The sequence below is a fragment of the Nomia melanderi genome, chromosome 5 (assembly GCF_051020985.1).
Source record: "Nomia melanderi isolate GNS246 chromosome 5, iyNomMela1, whole genome shotgun sequence".
NCBI lineage: Eukaryota > Metazoa > Arthropoda > Insecta > Hymenoptera > Halictidae > Nomia > Nomia melanderi.
Genome location: NC_135003.1, coordinates 8,760,778 through 8,779,662, shown reverse-complemented (window position 1 = coordinate 8,779,662; position 18,885 = coordinate 8,760,778). Strand labels below are relative to the sequence as shown.

Below are 18,885 nucleotides of genomic sequence, written 5' to 3'. Positions count from 1 at the left end.
GAGTGAGAGAGTGAGAGAGTGCGAGAGTGTGTGGGGGGGGAGGAGAGAGAGAGAAAGAGAGAGAGAAAGAGAGAGAGAGAGAGAGAGAGAGAGAGAAAGAGAGAAAGAGAGAGAGAGAAAGAATGGGGTCTGGGAGGGTGTATCCACGGCCGATAATCCCTCCGGTGTTTTTCTTTTCCGTTCCCCGACCACGACCCACTTATCCCGGCATCGTAGAAGACCTCCAACCCTCTCTACGGCCCGTTTTATCGGGTGTCGCCGCGGGTTATCGTCGTGGTTGCTGCCACGGAGGGTGAAAAAGGGGTTGAGCTGCCGGGCTGAAGCAGCGCGGCCCGGTAGTGTGAGGTTGCTACCACCTGTTGGCAGGACAACGTCTTAGCCCACCCCACCCCCGTAACCCCCGAGTCTCACTCCAACGACGACTCCTCTCCCCTCCTTTCCCCGCCGTCCTTCTTCACAGACACTCTCGTTTCCTTCTTCTGCGCGGTCTTCTTTTTTTCGCTTCTTCCTTTTGCGCCGTTCTTCCCGTCGATCCGTAGCTCGAGCTCGCCCACCCCAGACTCTTGCTGCGGCCCGCCACGATTCTCGCGGCCACGTTCATACCAGGGGATTCCGGTGACGCAAATTAATGATGAAACGCGAGTGCTGTTCGGTGGAACATTTCTGTGTTAGGATTGTTTGGAATTTTGTGTTCTTTTTTTTAATTAGGGGAAAGGATATTTTTTATTATTGTTCTGTTTATATTGCGGGGTTTGCCTTATGTTCTGTTTCTAAGGTTACACTTGCCTTTAAGGACACGTGTCTATTAAGGATCTATCAAATTTATCAAATCATTCGATCCTTCTAATATCCAAACGATTTTTTAACATTATACAATTCCATTGGCAGGAAGTGCACATGCTTGACACGAATTCAATAATACAATTACATCGAAACGCGAACATTTTACATGTTACATATAAGGTCTAAATCAGGACAGAAACGCACTCTCTTTCGAGCAACAAATTCGACTAGCCGCATAGCAGCTTTATTAAGAGAGAGGCTGCATTTATTTTGCGTTTAATTGAATTACACCGCGCGTCTAATTGCGGCACCAGTATTTAGCATAGCCGGGCCGAGGCTCTCGGTGCTCCATCAAGATCTATCAACCTGTTTGCGTCGGTGTTCACTGTTCTGCGTTCCGCAACGGAGAAATACGGCCCGGGGGTGCGGGTCGGCGCGGGTGCACGGACGACGAGGCTGGTGGGGGGATGGGGGTGAGACGCGGCGGGCCGCTATGAGGTCCGGTAATGACACCACTCGCTTCTCCGCCGTTAGTATTTGACATCGCGACACGGTAATGCTCCTCTGCATCCTGGTCCGCAAATGGATCTTGACGAGACTAGAACGAGCACGTCACCTGATAAATGTTAGATATGGCTATTTTACGTGGCCGGCCACCGCCGCCACGTTAAATGATAGCGAACGACGCGCGGGATTTTGTGTCGACTTTTTGCCGTGGAAAATTAGGACGTCAGCTAATTGATTTCGTGTTTAGCGACATCATGGAAAAGTATGGAAATTACTGTGGATATAGTAATGAAGTCTTGTGTTGTTTAGTTCATTCTCCGTCTTCCTAGGGGAGATACTTCTATTTGCAGTGTAGTGTTAGGATTAATCGGAAGTGAGGAATATATTATATTACTCTTGTTTTATAAGCATATCCGGTTCGGTCGATTATATTGTGAAATTAATTACTTGTTAGCATAAATAATATTGACATTTGATTATATTCTCGTGGAATCGTGTTATAGTTAAATGGGGGAACTATTTTTCGATAGGGTTATTGATAGTGTTAATTATAATCTTATACTGCATTGTTGATACCATACACATATTTTTCGCGGGAATTTTTTAAGTGTACATTTCCCGCTTACGGCGGTAGAACGAAAATATGAGGAACATTGAAACTTTCATTACGGAAAACGAGCAAAAGCGGGAAGATTTATCCCTCCTCGCGCAAACAGGAGAGCGTTGCTCGAAACTTTGTAAACTAATTGCATAATTAATTATGTTATTATTTAACCGGCTTGTGGATTAAACGTTGGATGCGAATAAGAGATACCTTATAATGTTCCCGTGAAGCATTATACATGGATTCGGATTAATGAGGGTTTTTAGTCATCTGCGCGTCTTTTTTCTCCGGCCCCGGATGAATTTCCAACGTGTTTCTTGCCGGGAATAATTAGAAGGCTCCTTTTTTTGTGCCGGCCGCGGCAAAACAGGCATCGCCGAGTTCTTGATCAAGTTTTATCCTCAAGGACAACGGTTTGAACGTTCACGTGCCTCTTACATAAAATTCGAGTTCAGATGGCGTGTTAAGTAACATAAGCGAGCGACAGTCAGCGACAATTTATTTGCCGAGATCGAGGGAACGGGAATCATGTGTGTAGTTTATATGGAGTACGAAGAAAGTAATTCGGATGGGCGTTCCTTTTTCTTCTCGCACTGACAAATAGAAGAACTGGATCATTTCATTAAAAGGAATAACGTATTCCTAGACGATGACTAGGTTCCATTACATTTGTCGTAAGTATTGACTAGAGTGTGTAGTAAATCAACCTAAAGTGCACTTCATTTACCTCGTTAAGTGCATCTTGAAATGCACCATCAGATGGATGTAATAAAATTATACGGTACCACTTCTGATAACGAAGGGAAGGTTGGAGTATCTGTCGGTAACAATCTCGAGTAAGATGTTCAGTTCGTTTCGCTAATGAAAGTATGTTTTTACCGTCATTGTAATTTAAGAAGTATCGATTTTACAACGTCCAGATTGCGAGAAGTATTAGCGTGTCTATTAGAGTTTACAGTATGCGGAGATACTCCATTTAAATTCCTCGAATAAAACTATAAATCACAGTTGTCTAATGGGACAATATTTGATATTTTATTCGCGAAATCACAAACTTATTCACAAACCATTGTATTCGTTATTTGCGCTACCCATTCATCGCCAAAATAAGCTCAAAAATTAAATCGATTCAAAATATATTTTTTTCCTTCGATTACATTTCAATCATTAGTCGATCCCCTTTTTTCCAATTTCAACTCAAAGAAAGATCAATTTTGAAATAAATCGGAATTTCGATTTACATAAACGTTCAGCTAGAGGAAACATTTACACACTGGTTTTTCGTTCGTCATCATCTACTTCGTTCATTAAACACCGATTCAATTCCAAGTTCAATTCGTTAGCCAGTCTATTTTGCACATCGGGCTCCGCGCCGATTGTTGATCGGGTCCCATTCACCCGGCTTCATTTAAATCCCAAGTCCTCCCAATTCACTCGACTTCCAGTCAGCTCCGAGTCAATTACTCCGGCGAAGGAACATCGCCCGTGTACAAATCCGGAATCCAGTTTCGCACGTCAGTCGTCTCCGAATTTCGCTCGGAGATTCGAAAGAACCGTATCGATTTCAATCGGAGAAAACGTCATTGTCCAACCGGGGAACGAGACCGGGATGGTTCATTGTTACCTGTTCAGGCATCGCCCTCTACCGCGGTGTCCGCAGTCATCGTCGTTGACGTCCTAATAACGATCATTCATTATATCTCTGCCAGACGTTCATCCTGGTTGTGTATCCTGAACGCGCGTCGAACTTCAGAACGGTATCTGCTAGTCATTCCTGGCAATGAGCGGCACGGTCAACGAATACCGGCATGTGTGTTTATACGTGCCTATACGGGGTGTCAAGTAAATAGACGACCACATTTTGGTATCTTGTTTTACTATGCCTAAGGAAGAAAAAAGATCAAATGAACATTTCTCCGAAAATTCTCCCTATACTACAGATAGACAGTTTTTGATTTTGACAAAATATTTTAGAAATATTTAAAACTTATTCAATACTTGTATCAACATCTTAAGATGTCGTGTCATGCAATGACAAAAATTTCGAACTGAAGTTAGTGAAGCTGTCATATTATTACTTTTCTAGTATGAATTGTTACTCTTTGAGTTAATTGTAGATATAAGGCAAATATATTATTCCTCTTTCTTCCTAGTAAATTATTCGCCATAAAGTAGTTGTAGCGTGCGTGGTTATGGAAGAAATCACAAGACGTTAATAGATAAATAATTTATCCCTAGATTTATTCATTTTACGAATTATTTCGAAAAAACAGAGTTTTCGAAGCTATGTTTACTTGAACTTACTTGTTCTTCAGGCATAGTAGAAGACAATACAAATGTTTGCCGCATATTTTCGTGACACCCCGTATATATGTATTTATACATCTCTGCGGCGGCGGGGACCGTTTCTTATTTGCCCATTTTTGTGCCGTTTACCTCTTCATTCTTCCTCGCTGGTTTTTTTCCGCCTATCGTTACCTGCCGCCGGTCTCAATTAGAGTGAAGGAAACCGTTGAACTGGTCGCGCGTGGGTTTTACGAGTCTACCTCCTCTCCATCTCTTCGCGAGACATGTTGAAATTGATTTAAGAAAAAAGTTTCTCTACCGGTTGCGCAACCCGGTCCGGCTACCATGAAGATGAGCGTGGGCTGTCTTTGAATCATCGAGGACCAGCGTCCTCGTTCCGAGGCACGGTGCCCAAACGTTAACTGACTTTCAGGTTTCATGATACTTGCTATGATCTATGTAGTTCTGCATCGGCGAATAGAGATCAGAAGCAACTGGTATCGATACAAGAATCAGAATTCTGTGTTAATTGACAAAGAATGTGTTCGCAGGGTTCTCAATCTGTGGATGAATTTTATTCAATAAATAATGAATAATGGTAATTTCTATAATCACTACATCCATTCGTCTTTAACTGTATTGATAAGTTGGAATTGGAAAATCTGTTTCTTTCAATTAACCGCCTTTTTTCTTACTTCTTTTTACTCTTTAATTTCTTCACTTTTATAATCAACAAAGCTCCTATTATTGATAATAATAGTGAAGTTGCAAAGTAATCAACATCTGCGTCGCGCGTCAAACTAGGGACAATTGGTAATGTGAATCGAATGTTTAATTAGATGCCTGCAAGAATTGCTTGCATCGGAATATGTTTCAACGTGTGTAGGAGGCTTTACCGTGGCCGTATCCGTGACTCGAGCTGCTCTTGTGGCAATGATGGGTATTTGTTCCGTGGAAGCGGAGAACCTTAGGGTCATTGAAAGTATTCCGGGGGTGGTGAAGGTCACTCGGTTCGGATTCCTTTTTGTTGGAATTTACCTTTGTGACGATTATTTATGACGAGTATCCGCGGCTGTACGCGTTCGTTGATCGGATAGTTTAGGCGATAGGGAGCCAGCCACCCATTAAAGTTCGCGTTGCCATTTAGGGTTACTGAGAGTTATTAAGTTGAAAGTTTATTTCGTTTGATACCTGTTTTATTCAGTGAATTCAGTTATGAAATGGAGTTGAATTGTTTTAATATTTGATAATTTGGTTCAAATATTTTCTTTCTTTTTTTCCTGGTAGAGAAGAATTTTCCTCCAGGTATTGTGGTGAGCGTTGTAAGTATTGAAGGAAAAATTGACGTTTTTCAGGCGAAATTGCGAAGTTTCACTTGTTTCTTCATTTTCTTTTGGAAACTGGAATCTAGGTACCTATACACCTATATTTCATTTCATACGCCTTTATGTAGATAGTGATGCAATCCATTTTGAAATTTGTAATGCAAAGAATTTCAACGAGATTCCGGTACGTCAGCATCGTTTTAGTCACTTCTACCGGCCATGAGGGAGAAATTCCATCGGTTCAGTGTTCTTTATTGTAAACACAAATAGAAAAGCTGAATCCGAGGCACGCTATTGTTAGGAAGAGACGCTTTGTTGTTTTTTCATCGAGCCACGAAGGACCTTAAGGCCCCGGGCTTTGGGGCTATTCACAGGCAACCGACTGGAAGTCCCATTTGTTGTATCGAGAGTACCACGCTTCGGTTACTGCTTTTCCGTCTTCTTTTATAGTGTAATCCGATTCTTCTTCGTATCCCATATTTAACGGCATCCATCGTTAGTAAATTCCACGCGGAAGTAATACTGACATACAGTTTGCCAGAATATTCAGTTAGAAATATATATCAGAATATTAAACATCAATTATCGTAGAGCGTAATAGTTGTCTAACCGTATGAACATTCGTTGAGGTTTAAATTTCTGTTACTCTAAATATTAGATCTTCACGATAGCCGGACCGCTAAACGTTCAAACGATACAAATATGCTGAAATAAACATATTTTATTGGAACTAATAGGTACTACAAGCATTTGTGGTTTTGAAGGCTTTGACTAAAATAGACCGTAGCTCCAGAATCTCGTCAGTGCTAGGCCTCTAGCAACTTTCCAGACTCTAGACATCTGACATCTAGACTTGATAATCTAGACACTAGACCAATTTCGGACCTACCAGATTTCAACTTTTCTTTTAGCTAATACACTGGAGACTTCGTCCCGAGACCATGACCCTAGGATCCCATCAGTGATAAACTGCTCGATCTCTGAGGATTTAGCGGCCATCCAGTCTGATGGACTCTCAATTTTCCTTTCATGGCATCTGAATAGGATAGTCTAGACTTGTCTAGAACCATAAATACTCCCTTTTATCCATGGGTTGGCTCTCTGTGTTGGTCTCTGATTTACTTGATTCGGACTCTAAAGTTGGATAAGATCGATACGAATCCTTTCACTCTGTAGAATCCAGTGCCTAATTTCACATGATTGATCAAATAATTGTTTCAAAAGGAATTGAAGGTTTGTGTAAACAGGGGAATATAATGGAGTATATGTTATGTAGCAATTTCGTTAATACTTCTGTAATATCAGGCAGGTGCTTTTGATTCCGACCATCTGGTTCATCCAGTCCAATTTATACGTAATTGTTGTTTTTAATTTCATCGGGAAAATGATCGTTCCTGCTACTCATCCACCGTGTGCGTTATCAGTACACGATGATCGATGCAATACTTGTAATTACGACGATCCGGGACTGCGGAGATTATTAATTAGCTTCTGATGCAAGAGAAATTTGACAGTATCTACTATCTTACACCTTCGTCCCCTTTCGTATTGTTTTAATTATCTTTTATTAGTGCATTTTAATAGTACCTATCGCGATATCGGCGAATCTGCAATATCAGTTTCACCCGGCAATATCGAAAATTGAGTATAATATTATATAACCTTTTGTGCACCCCTAATTTCGAATCCGCGCAGCATTCACTTTCGTGGCACGGTTATTCATTTACGAGGATTAGGTGTTCGTGTATCTTAATCAATTATTCATTCGACAAATTGGACTATAATCTATGAACAATCTTTCACCAGTCATAAACCATCTAACAAGATAATTCCGCCATCAATTAGAGTAACACCGTTTAATATATTCTCATCAACGAATACAATACTAGATATTAAGTTATTCGTACTCTTGCCGTGTATTTCTAATCCCGTGTCGTAAATATCATTTTAAATACACGAGGAGCTTGTTTAGAATTTATAAGCCGTTTAATTACATTGATCATCAATGTCAAACATACGGTGGCGAGATCTACTGCCACGGGCCTCGTTATACCATTGGCTCCACGATTCCTACGCGAAGTTTCAATATATCGGTCGCGATGATAACAGTTTAGTGGGCCGTAAATCATCTTGTATCTAAGTGGCTGAAGTTGGTGATCCTCGAAGAATGCCTGGTTCCGGACGGGGCATTAATGAATTTCCATAATGGCACGATAACACTGTATACACTGGGGTATTAATACGCACTCGCGAGATCTTTACGGCCGTTTTACGCTTCTCGTAAACTTCGCCCGCGTACAATTTGTCCTTCTTCCTTCGCCTGGATTAGCTCGCAAACCTGCGACCTGTCACCAATCTCTGGAACCAGATATCTTCGGCTCCCTGTCATCAGTGAAATTCATTACAACGGAAAAAACGTTTCTTTCCGTAATGCTTCTGGACATGTTCCTCTCTCATGCATTCTCGTATCTTCCTTATCCACTGGTAGGAATGCACAAAAATAAGCTACAGCTAAGTTGTGTCTTGTGTACACGTTTAATCATTGACACAGAAACATAGTCAGGTACATACTAAAGATGAGTATTATCCGTTTAGAGCACTCCCGATCACTTCTTCTGAATGTTACCAATGTCAAGTTTATATTAAAATAATAAACTAAAAATCTAAATATGCTCCATTAATTAAAATACACTTAACAAACATATTCACACTAACTTACAATTAGCTATCTTTTCATATCTTTGTAATAATAATTTCTATTTTTCTTTTAATAGTGCTCATTGTCAAATACTGTAACAGAATCATCCGGAAACCAGAGTATTCAACCGAAACCTTTCTAAAACTCCTAAATCAGTACCACCGATGGTGTCCAAAGATAGACAACGAGCGGCACGTGTCCCGTGCACGACAGCGCACGTTCCGCCGATTAACGGCGGCCATTATCACCGGGCAGAAGATCGACGTCGAGTCCTTTGGCGTCCTTCTCCCCCGATATATCGAACAGCAGCAGCCACTTTGCGGGCCGGTATGCGCGGGTATTTCGGCACTTCCGACAGAGTCGTTTGTCAGCATTAGAGAGAGAGACGGCGGGGCCGTTCGATCGGAATAAGCCAATTTTCCGAGCGATTTCTTATCGACCGCGGTGATCGGGCTCTCCCGCCCCGTTGATCCGAACGAACGCCTTTAACCGCTTCCACGCGGGACTCTCCCGTCACGTGTCGTCTCAGTGTCGAGGACGGTTTTATCGGCGGTCGTTAAACGCATCGCGCGTAAGTCGCGTTCTCCGGACCTCCCTTCGCAGACTATTCCCCCCTATCTTTCCCCCGCGACCGGTCGGACCGCGCTTTCTACAGCGTAATCCGCCGCGTAACACATATTAAATTCCACCTTTACATTCGAAATTTTCCTCCGGAGTTTCTTCTTTATATAATACGGGTAATAGTTGTTCGAAGCAACTTGGAATACCGTACGACGCCCGAGGACTTCCGGTTATCTTAAGTGACTCTCAAAGACTATACTTCTTTCATCATCGTCGTCTTTTTCTTCTTCTTCTTCTTCGTCTCATTCTTTTGCGAATCGAAACAGATTGTACAGTGTAATCATAGTATTACACGTATCAGTTCTTCCTTTTCGGATCGAAATTTTCTATTGGTGGCTTTTTTGTTTATCTGACATAAGTGACGGTTGTTTGAAGTTGCCTGGAATCGCGTACCGCGCCCAAAGACTTCCGGTTTGCTAAGTGGCCGCTGACAACCAGTTTTCGTTTTTTCCCTTGATCCACCGCTTGCCGGAATGTGTATTCTACGGTGTAATTACAGCATCGCACGTATTAAATTCTTCGTTCAGGTTGGGAGTTTGCTGTTGCATTCTCTTTTCACGAGATGTATGTAATACGTATAATGGTATGTATATATATATATATATATATATATATATGTATAGTAGTGACTGAGTGCTTCCGGTTTGTTTAACGGCACTTGATTACCATTTTTCTCCTTCCTTTCTTTGGACTGCGGTTGATCGTTTAATTTATAGTGTAATTACTGTGTGAAATATATTAAATTCCTTTTTCGACGTTTTCTCTAAATTTTTTGTTTATCAATTTACTGGCATTTGTCACAGTGACTTTTAACTGTTTCATCGGGCGGACGTGAAAAAGCGCGAATCAATATTTTTAATCGTTATTTCATACCGTAATCAGCAAATTATCCATCACGATAATTATCGATAATCGCGAAGAAAATTGAGAAGGAGTGGCGTAACAAAAAATCAGGGAATGGCCGCGCCACGATTAATCTGTAATCAAGATCGCGTTGTAACTCGTAATCACGCGTTACGCTTAATGCCGCGAGTAAACTGTTTCGTGCGATCATCGACGGAGAAGCGGAACAGCTGCCGCTGGCTAAAAACATCTCCGTTGATTTATGCATGAATTTGCTATCAACAACTACCTTATTAATACACAAGATGATCTTACGGTTTACAAACGTTTCCGCGCTATTTCGGGAACTTCTACATAGAATTCGTTCGCCACAAAAAACTAGTTGAAAGATCTCCGAATATTACGTCCTCCACTGTTCTTAAACATTACCAATGTGTATTTGTTAAAACATTATCGTATCGCTATTCGTTTCAATTCCTTATCTCTCAATCGTTCGAAATATAGGCTCTTTAACAAAGTAACGTAAATTGAACGAGAAAACCTTGTAAAATGAGAAATCTTCTCAACTCCCTGTATTTTATGCTGAACTTTTTCTAATAAATCGATTCCTGTTCATGTGCGTTTTTTTTTTACAAAATTAACACAATTATTCTGTTTTCAATCTTCTTGGGTATACTCGGGCAACGAATTAATTTTTATTCGCCTTTTGCGCCCTAAATGAATCTCCAATCCCGGTTTCGATTTACTTTGAAACCGAGAGCGTTCATTAACTTCCGAAAACCGCGAATTAAGCGTGATTGCTCGACCGAGTAAACAACAGTTCCGTCATGAATCAGCTGGGAGCGATCGGGAAGAATCGATTTTCGGTTGGCTCGATTTGAAAATTTGATCGCCGAGCGTTTTCCAGTTCTGGGACAGGTGTATTTTCGGAGACGCGGCACCGTTCCAAGTCCAAGATTCTACAAGGTGTCGTCACACCTGCAGCTCGCGGAAAATCAAATTTTCAGCTTCGAGTAGCCGCGTGTAGGTTTATAAATACTGGATTGGCCGGTGGCCAATCAACGGCTAGAATTATCAGTTGGACATCATCGGCGGTTGAACGGCGGCGGTAATCATTCAGATTACTGATCGTGTTAGGGGGTGATGTAATCTTTCATGATTGAAAGATCATTAACGGGTGTAATGAAAGGGAAGGAGCTTCGCAAAGCTACTACTCGCGAATCGATTACACGCGTTACAGTTTCCAATTAAATTGTAATCGCTAATCTAAACCATTAGTAAATCAATAATTTATAACTTTTGAGGTAATTGGCATTCTAATTGGTTTTGTTTGTCTCGAAGAAAATATGGTTAATATTCATAAAAATAATCTTATCCGAAATACATCGATTTTATTTCAACATTATTCGTTATTTAGTAATTATTGATGCTTACGAATAATATTCGCCCGTATTACGAATGAAGTATACAATACTTCTTTGATGTATTTCGTAAAAATTACAAAAATACTTCTTTCGTGAATGATTCTGCTGCGCTTGCATTGAAAGTAACAATATATTGAACTGCATTTTACACTCTATATTTTATTTTCACATTCATGGTTGTATGCGTTAAAATTCGCTAGTTATATGAAACGCACAGAAATCCGCGCGGCATTGAATTCTGTTAAATACTGAAAAACTTAGGTCGTAACCGGCGAGGAGCATAAATCGTCATTTACTAGAGCGGAACGTTGAACAAACTAGGGAACAGCGAGTCACGTTATCAGAGTGCGTCAGCTCACCGTGCAAAATGGCCCAGCAAGCCGAGTCATACATGTATCAAAGATTCGCGTAAACTACCTTCCGTAACAATAGTTAGATATACGGCAACAATAAGATTATCTTACGGACTCGCCGGATAGTGTTATCTCGCGGGTGGAAACTGCACGGTCCGAGACGAGACACGATAAAGCTATTCCAGGAGCACCCGAAACCCGCCGGTAACCGCAACAGGTTTAATGGCAGTACGTATCTGTGTAACGCACGATTGAAATTTGCACTACTGTCTGTGCTGTAAGACAGATAAAATTGTTCTGATACCTTGCCGATAATTCCTCGCGAGAACTTCTTGCGAAAAATGAGAAGTTACTGAAAGAATTCTATAGTTACCATCATTCAGCGATAAAACGATTATAAATAAGAAACGGCGATGTAGAAAAATTGCAACACTATTAATTAGAAGTCTATTAATTATTAATAGACAAATGATAAATATTTAATAACGAGTTAATGATAAACGTTCTGTTATATTTTTAAAAAGGAATATAACGATTATTATATTAGGTTTAATCAAATAAAGAAAGTATATAATATATTTTACAGTTTATGGGAATTATCCTATTGTTCTATAATGTTGATACAGGATCATGACGAACAGTATCGTCGAGATCGCAGTGATCTCCAATATTACCAGGAATAAATATCAAATTTCGCACTAAATATACTATACAAACGATCATCGGAAATATCTGTTTTATTTGTGGAAATATAATCTGATTAATTTGGGCGGAGCGATTTTAAAAGATCCACAAAAATTTCGTTGTCCAGTGCAATATTTACAGTTTAAGAGATATTTGAGATAGAAACGCGGGGGAAACGGGCTCGCGGCGTCCACCGAACGGCAATCCCCGAAGCTTTGGCCAAAATAAAGTCTGCGCGCAAATTGGATGGGAATAGAGGCCGCGCGCAGTTTTGTGCAAACATTCCCCGGTTTACTTTCCTTCTCGTAACACGTATCAAATGATATTCGAAACAAATTCCCGGCCGTCTATTTTCCGGTAGATTAAATTCGGTTTTCGATACCGCTTTAACGATCCCCCGATCGGCAAACGGAACCGATTTTCGGCCCCGGCACTTCATAAGCGACCGGGAAATAGCGTCGTCCACGTTCGATCGCGAGCCGATCGGCCGGCTCACGAAAATTCCGATTTATAAATCGTTCCCTACGCGAGTACTCGCTACGAGTTTAGGTTCCGTGCGCGGCTTTGCTGCTCCGGCTTCCGTGATACGCGCGTTCCACTAAAGAAAACCTGTTCGCCGGTGAGAAGCGACCGGGCGACGTAATTAAAACGCGATTTAAAAAAAAGGAACAGAGGAAGAGAGAGGCAAAGTAAGAAAAAGAGAGAGAGAGAGAGAGGGCGAGAGAAAGGGAAGAAGGAGAAAGGGAAGAAGAAGATGGAGGAGGAAGAAGTAGGTGGGAGCGTTAAAGTGTCCCGTGGCAAAGTAAATACCTCTCGTGAACGAACGCTTTTACAGAGCCCTGGAACTCGGATGGAATTCCATTTTGTCGGAAGGTGTACCCGCTCGGACCCGATCAACGTGCACTTTTATGAAACTCGTAAATGAAGTCGAAATTTACATCCACACGCCGATTTTATCTTTGAATATAAACAACATTACGAGACCGAGATCGTCTAACGATTCGACTAATGAGGCCGAGGTTCGAAATAAAATTTCCTTTAAATGATATCTCTCTTTGTATGGTTTTATAAGAGGGCGCTGTACCGGCCCGTTGTGGCATCCGCTTAATTTTAGGGGAACGTTACCGACGGAACAGCCTGGCCGACCAGCTTCAGCTCAAATTTGAAATCGGCGATTGTCATTTTATAGAATCCGTCGATTTCACGGGGTCCCATTAATAGAGGTCCTGCCTTATTACATACGATTTCTGTTCGGCTGTTTCCTTGTAATCGCACCACATCCCTCGATGCACTCGCTGCTCCGTCTTATGGACAACTTAAGATTGGGGGAACCAATCGCAGCGAGCCTAGTGCTCGTTATAATCTCGTCACAGTACCCAGTGGTGTCGTTATAGAAATAAATGCTGCGTGTAATAAGGAGTTCAACGGTAACAGTTAACGTTTAACACGATTCATTGTATAATCAATGATCGCGAGTTCGAATAACGAGGTCCAAACAAATATAAGATTCAAGATTATATATCAACGTCCGTTGAAAACCAAATACACCGCTAGTGACTACCCGGCATTCCTATCATCATAAAATTAAACGTACACACACGTTATCTCCAAAGATAAAACCCCTAATTAACATCGACTTTCGTAAGCAGAGTGTCATCAACTTCAGATAAAAATCTCCCGTCCAAATCTTCGATCTTAATAACCGAGATCAACGTAACCACGGGTGGACGGTTATTAAAAGCCAGTTGCGGGCGTGAGTTTTTTCGTGTGCACATTGATCTATGTAATTGAATCTACAGAAAGCAAACTGGAAGCACATAAAGAAATTATGAAACTACATAAAACAATATAAATCTCTATCAAACTAATACAAAGCAAAATAAAACGGTTGAACTGTACAGCAAAGATAAGTGTTTCCTCGTTCCTATTTTATTCTTCAAATGCGTCCCGATTTTCGTCGGTCACCTTACGCGTAACGGTCGCACGGACGCCCTCCCCATTAGATTTCTATCGAGCGACGAACGGTGTTCTCAGGCGATCCTCTCCTCGCGCTTAATCTCGCCGCGGGATCTCCGTTCGAGATGTCTTAAGAGCACGGAATCAATTACCGCGACTTTCACCGCGTGGGCGCGCCGCATCTGGCGTGTCCGGCTCTCCCACGTGAACGCGTGTGCGTTCACGGACACGTACGCGGCGCGGTGTGTTGGCCGCCGCACACCGTGGCGCGGAATTAACGGCGACGGGGACGGCGACAACGACAACGGCGCGGCGCGTTAGCGGCCAAGGAATCTCCGATGGAAAGCCTCGGGTTCCACCGTGGGACCGATCTCCTCCCGCTGCGCGCACCCCCCGCACACACCTGCTGGGCGACATCAGCGGGGAAAATATTCGACGATGCTTTTCGCGTCGTTTCGCTAATCTCAGAGAGGTGTTCCCTGTTTCGAGGAATTTGTCGCGACCTGTCGGGAAACGAGGTGTTTTGCTTGTGGGAACACGATCTGGGTTTCTGGGGGTGAGTTTCGGTGAGGTGTCTTGGATGTGGATTTGACTGGTGCTTGTTTGCGTCAGACTGGACTTTATGGGTTATTTTGTGGATATAGTTTTTGATTGGATATCGCACTTGAGTTAATTGCGAGATAGAGGAAGTACTTAAATTGCGCTGTAGAAGGCTAGTGTTTCTGAAGTCAGGTTTTAGTAATATTTCGTTTTAGGGGAATTGAGTGTTAATTAAGAGGAGGACTGTGATTATTACAGAGGGACAGGTTAAGAAGGAGAAGAATCATAGGTGTGGATAATTTTTTATTTGAAATTTTATTTATTTCACGACTTAGTTTTCAAAGTGACAAAGTATATGGAGGTAGTATATAAGAATTTTTGTAGGAAAATTATTGATCTGTCTTAAATTCTTCACATTAAACGATTCGTAATCGTCAATAGGGTCGGACTCGTCAATACACTAAAAGTGAACGATTAAAGGAGCTAGCTGTTAAAGAACGAGCCCGGTTTTTGTTGGAATTCCTCGTTCAAATCTGAATCATCGTATTTTCATTCCCCTATACTCTTCACGAAGTCAAGTGGCAACGTCTTGAGGGATCGACTCCCCACTTGAAGCGTCTTCTTTATTTTTTCTAATAACGATGAGTCAACCGCGACCACCAACCAACCAGCGAGAATACGAGGATCACGAAAACAAAAAGAACAGAAAAGAGCATGGTGATTGGGGAGAGGAGGGTTAAAAGAGCATAACCCTGCTACCGGTAAGCTGATTCTTCACAAAGAATCTCTGTTTGCTTTAGCTTACAATTCGTGTGCAGTGGTTCAACGAATTATAGCTTCTATGTTCATACTTGATCATTCTTAGGAATAACCTCTTGGTCTATAAAATTTGGAACTTTTTTCACTGGACTAGTTACAGAAAACTCGAATACGAAAATATTCATGAAACATATATATTTATATATAAAATTGATTACGTAGATATTCATAGATATTTGTCAATCACTAAGGTATTATTAGACACTGCAATTTTTTGATTCCTTTTACTATAATTTACATAAGCAATTTATATAAATATTGCGTAAAAATTCCTACAATTATCCACAAACAGGTTTGCTAGAGTATCACGCGACGTTTTAAAATTGTCTAGGTAATTGATTCTTAGAGAACGAAATAGGTTGCATGAAATAATTGAATTCCGAGTATCCGGAAGAGTATTTGTTGCTCGCTAGGATGATTTCGCCTGTTTTCCCGTTTGTGTAAAATAACAGCATTGATGATAATCGAGATAGTAATTTGATGCTCGCAATCCTGCATGTACACGGTGAATATATTACGTCCAATAAATTTGACAGTAGGAGTGTCAAAAGAGTGGATTGAATGTGGCCCGTGCCACACTCGCACTTGCGCCCCGACTATTCCACAATAGACACCAAATGTCGCGTTCAAAATTGAAAGCTAAAACGCGTTAACAACATTCCTGGCCATCTGAATCGATTTCGTAACGGCAACAACGAAACGCGCGTTACAAACACTGCAGGAGAAACGTAAATTTTCGCGTGTCGCGGCCACGGATGGGATCCAGGGTGTTTTCAGCCTGGGAAATCTGATCGAACACATTTTCGAGCCATATATGAGCTACGATGGTATCTATTACTATGCAGCGTGAGTCATTGAAGTCGGTCGTGCCTGTTCTCGGTTGCGGATGAAGAATAATATCTGAAAAAAAAGAAACTGCAGCGCACATTTGATTTTCGATTCTTACTTGTACACTGCTTCTCAAATGTTTGGAGCAAAAATTCCGAATATATGTTTTCCTTTTTCAAGAAGTTTATTTTAATTATAATTATAACTTTCATTTTTAATCGGAATCAAGTACTTCGAAGTACAAGAAATTATATTATATACATCATATTTTTCAGTGACAATGTAAATGGAAATCCGGAGAAGCTTACGGAATGTAATTGCATTTCCTTTATTTCTTGTAATTTGTTCAGTCCATCTCGTGATTGTAAAATGTTACAATCATCACAAATGGGTTTCATCGAATTAAAGTTTTCAGAGAATGCGGTTTCCTATGTGTAAGTGCAGTTGCAAAAAGAATGCAATTCCGTTCTTGATAAAATTGTACACATTCTTATATTGATTTCTCTCGTTAGTCTGTGCGCGAGAGTCTGATTGTATTAGGGGATGAATAATTTATGAGCCACTCAAAAATAGAACATTGCTCCAATTGCGGCTCCCATCCTCATAGGTCAGATTTATTTAGGGCGCATCTGCAAATTACTTCCGCAACTCCATTGAAGTTGGTTTATAGAAGAATACACGACGATTTCTTAATGACTTGATTCCGCCATATTTAAATTTGTTCTAGAAATCGCAGTATACACACGATACATCCGTTCAAAGTATGATTCATCAATAATGCCACTGCATCGTTAATCAAGGACATTCATACTATTATATAACTAAACTACATTTAATCCAACCAATAACATTTTATCGTTAACTTCACTATTCTTTCTGCTACAGTAACTTCAATCCTCATGTTTCATTACACAATAACTACATTAACCTTCTTCTTATGAAACTGTGTTAAAGTTCAAGTCAAACTAATCAGATACAAAAATTTACTCGCTTGAGCGTTTTAAAATATATAAAGCTTCTCAAACTACTACAAAGCACATTAGTTTTCCATATTACATTCACAATAAACAAGTAACAACTTCAGTTAATCATCAAAATCTCAATAACTCGATGAAATCCTTCAAAATATCAAATCAACGCAGGTCTTTCATAGTTCAAACAGTCAATTTTTAAATGAAACGTACTTAATTAAAAATCCAGAATCGTAAAGTGATCAGAGGCGAACACGAAACGTGTCGTCAGCCTCAAGGATGACGGCCTCGTGCCAGCCGGAGCCAAAAGCTCTTCAAAGTTCTTCGAACACGGTGACCCACAGCAAGGCCCTTCGGCCTCGTTCGGATCGTTAACCGGGGATAATGATGATTCGATTACGGGCATCGCGCATAATTCAATAACGATCCGCGCGCGGTTTAGGCGTAACGCGACGACGCCATCGCCAGGGCCCCGGCCCGGCCGGCCATGACGATGACACTTGTCCCGTGTAATCGGTCATTACGGCCGATGACGTGCGTTTTGCGTGAGACTGCGACCACCGCGTTAACTTTGTTAACGTTCGAACGAGATTCCCGTTGCATTAGCGGCTGATGGACTGCCCCGGCCGGCCGCGCGCATTAATCTTGCCTCCGCCTGGCCCTGCCACGGTGATCCGAGTCGAAAGAACGACGTGGAAATCCTTCGACCCTTCAAGGAACACTTGACATTCCACCAGTTACCCTTGCAGGCCGTGTTTTTCTACGGCGCAGACTGGCCTGGGATTTTCTACTCGCATTCTTCCTTTACTTACTGTTCGTTTATTTGTTTAATCTGGCGCTGAATCTCTCATTACGTCCTTATTATGGAATTTTTGCATGCGGTGTGCATTCAAGAAAGAGTTATATTTCTTTGCACAAAAGACTTCTGTAATTGATGATAAGTTTATTTGTTATGTTCGTCGTGATTGCGTATTAATGTTTGATTCTCTGTTTTGTTGCAGGTAAGGGAATCTGTCGGTAGTACTGATTACCGGTTTGAAGGAACCTGAGCTTGTTCAGTGAGTAGATCAGACAAGTGTCGACGCGTTAAAAGTTCAATGCCTGACTTACACGTTCGAATGTATATATTCGGGAGACATATACGGGAGAACGTTTCGTTAATTTCATCGGAAGGGAAAGTAATCCGTGAAAGATCTCGATGGAAGCACGAAGCATTTGTTATATTTATTTGATGTTTAAGGTTACGCAAAGTATATTTGAAGAAATATACGACCGATCTGTTGCAATAAATAATGTTGACATTTAAATTTTCTTGCTGTCTGTTTGCGCTTGTTAAATACCATAAGTAATCTAACTGCGAGGCGGCTATTAATCTTTCGAACGTAAAAAAAAATGAAAGGAACGGTGGATGAAGCCCGGGGAGGTTGATCTGTGAGCTACTTTTACTTTACAAAGAAACTAGTCCCATTACGCGATGCCTTCCCCGTTCGACGATCATTTTTGCGACAATTATTCTCCATTCTTCCATTCTTGAGATCATTATTGAGTCATTTGTTCGGAATAACGGGGATATTTCAGAGGAACGGTTGCCCGCGTAATCTGTACGCGTCTGAAACACGGGGAAACGGTTGTACGTGTGCCGG

At 41.2% G+C, this 18,885-nt stretch overlaps 1 protein-coding gene across 3 annotated transcripts in view; it reads left to right on the top strand.

Moving 5' to 3' along the window:
- Positions 1-18,885, top strand: part of LOC116430945 (uncharacterized) — a 211,816-nt gene that overhangs the window by 60,507 nt on the left and 132,424 nt on the right. The window contains exons 1-2 of one of the 3 annotated variants that reach the window (XM_076367636.1): positions 2,381-2,568; positions 18,244-18,300. The exons of the other annotated variants lie outside the window; for them this stretch is intronic. The gene's annotated coding sequence lies outside the window, so the exon portion shown is untranslated. Of the gene's footprint in view, positions 1-2,380; positions 2,569-18,243; positions 18,301-18,885 lie in introns of those variants that run through there. 3 annotated transcript variants of the gene reach the window in all.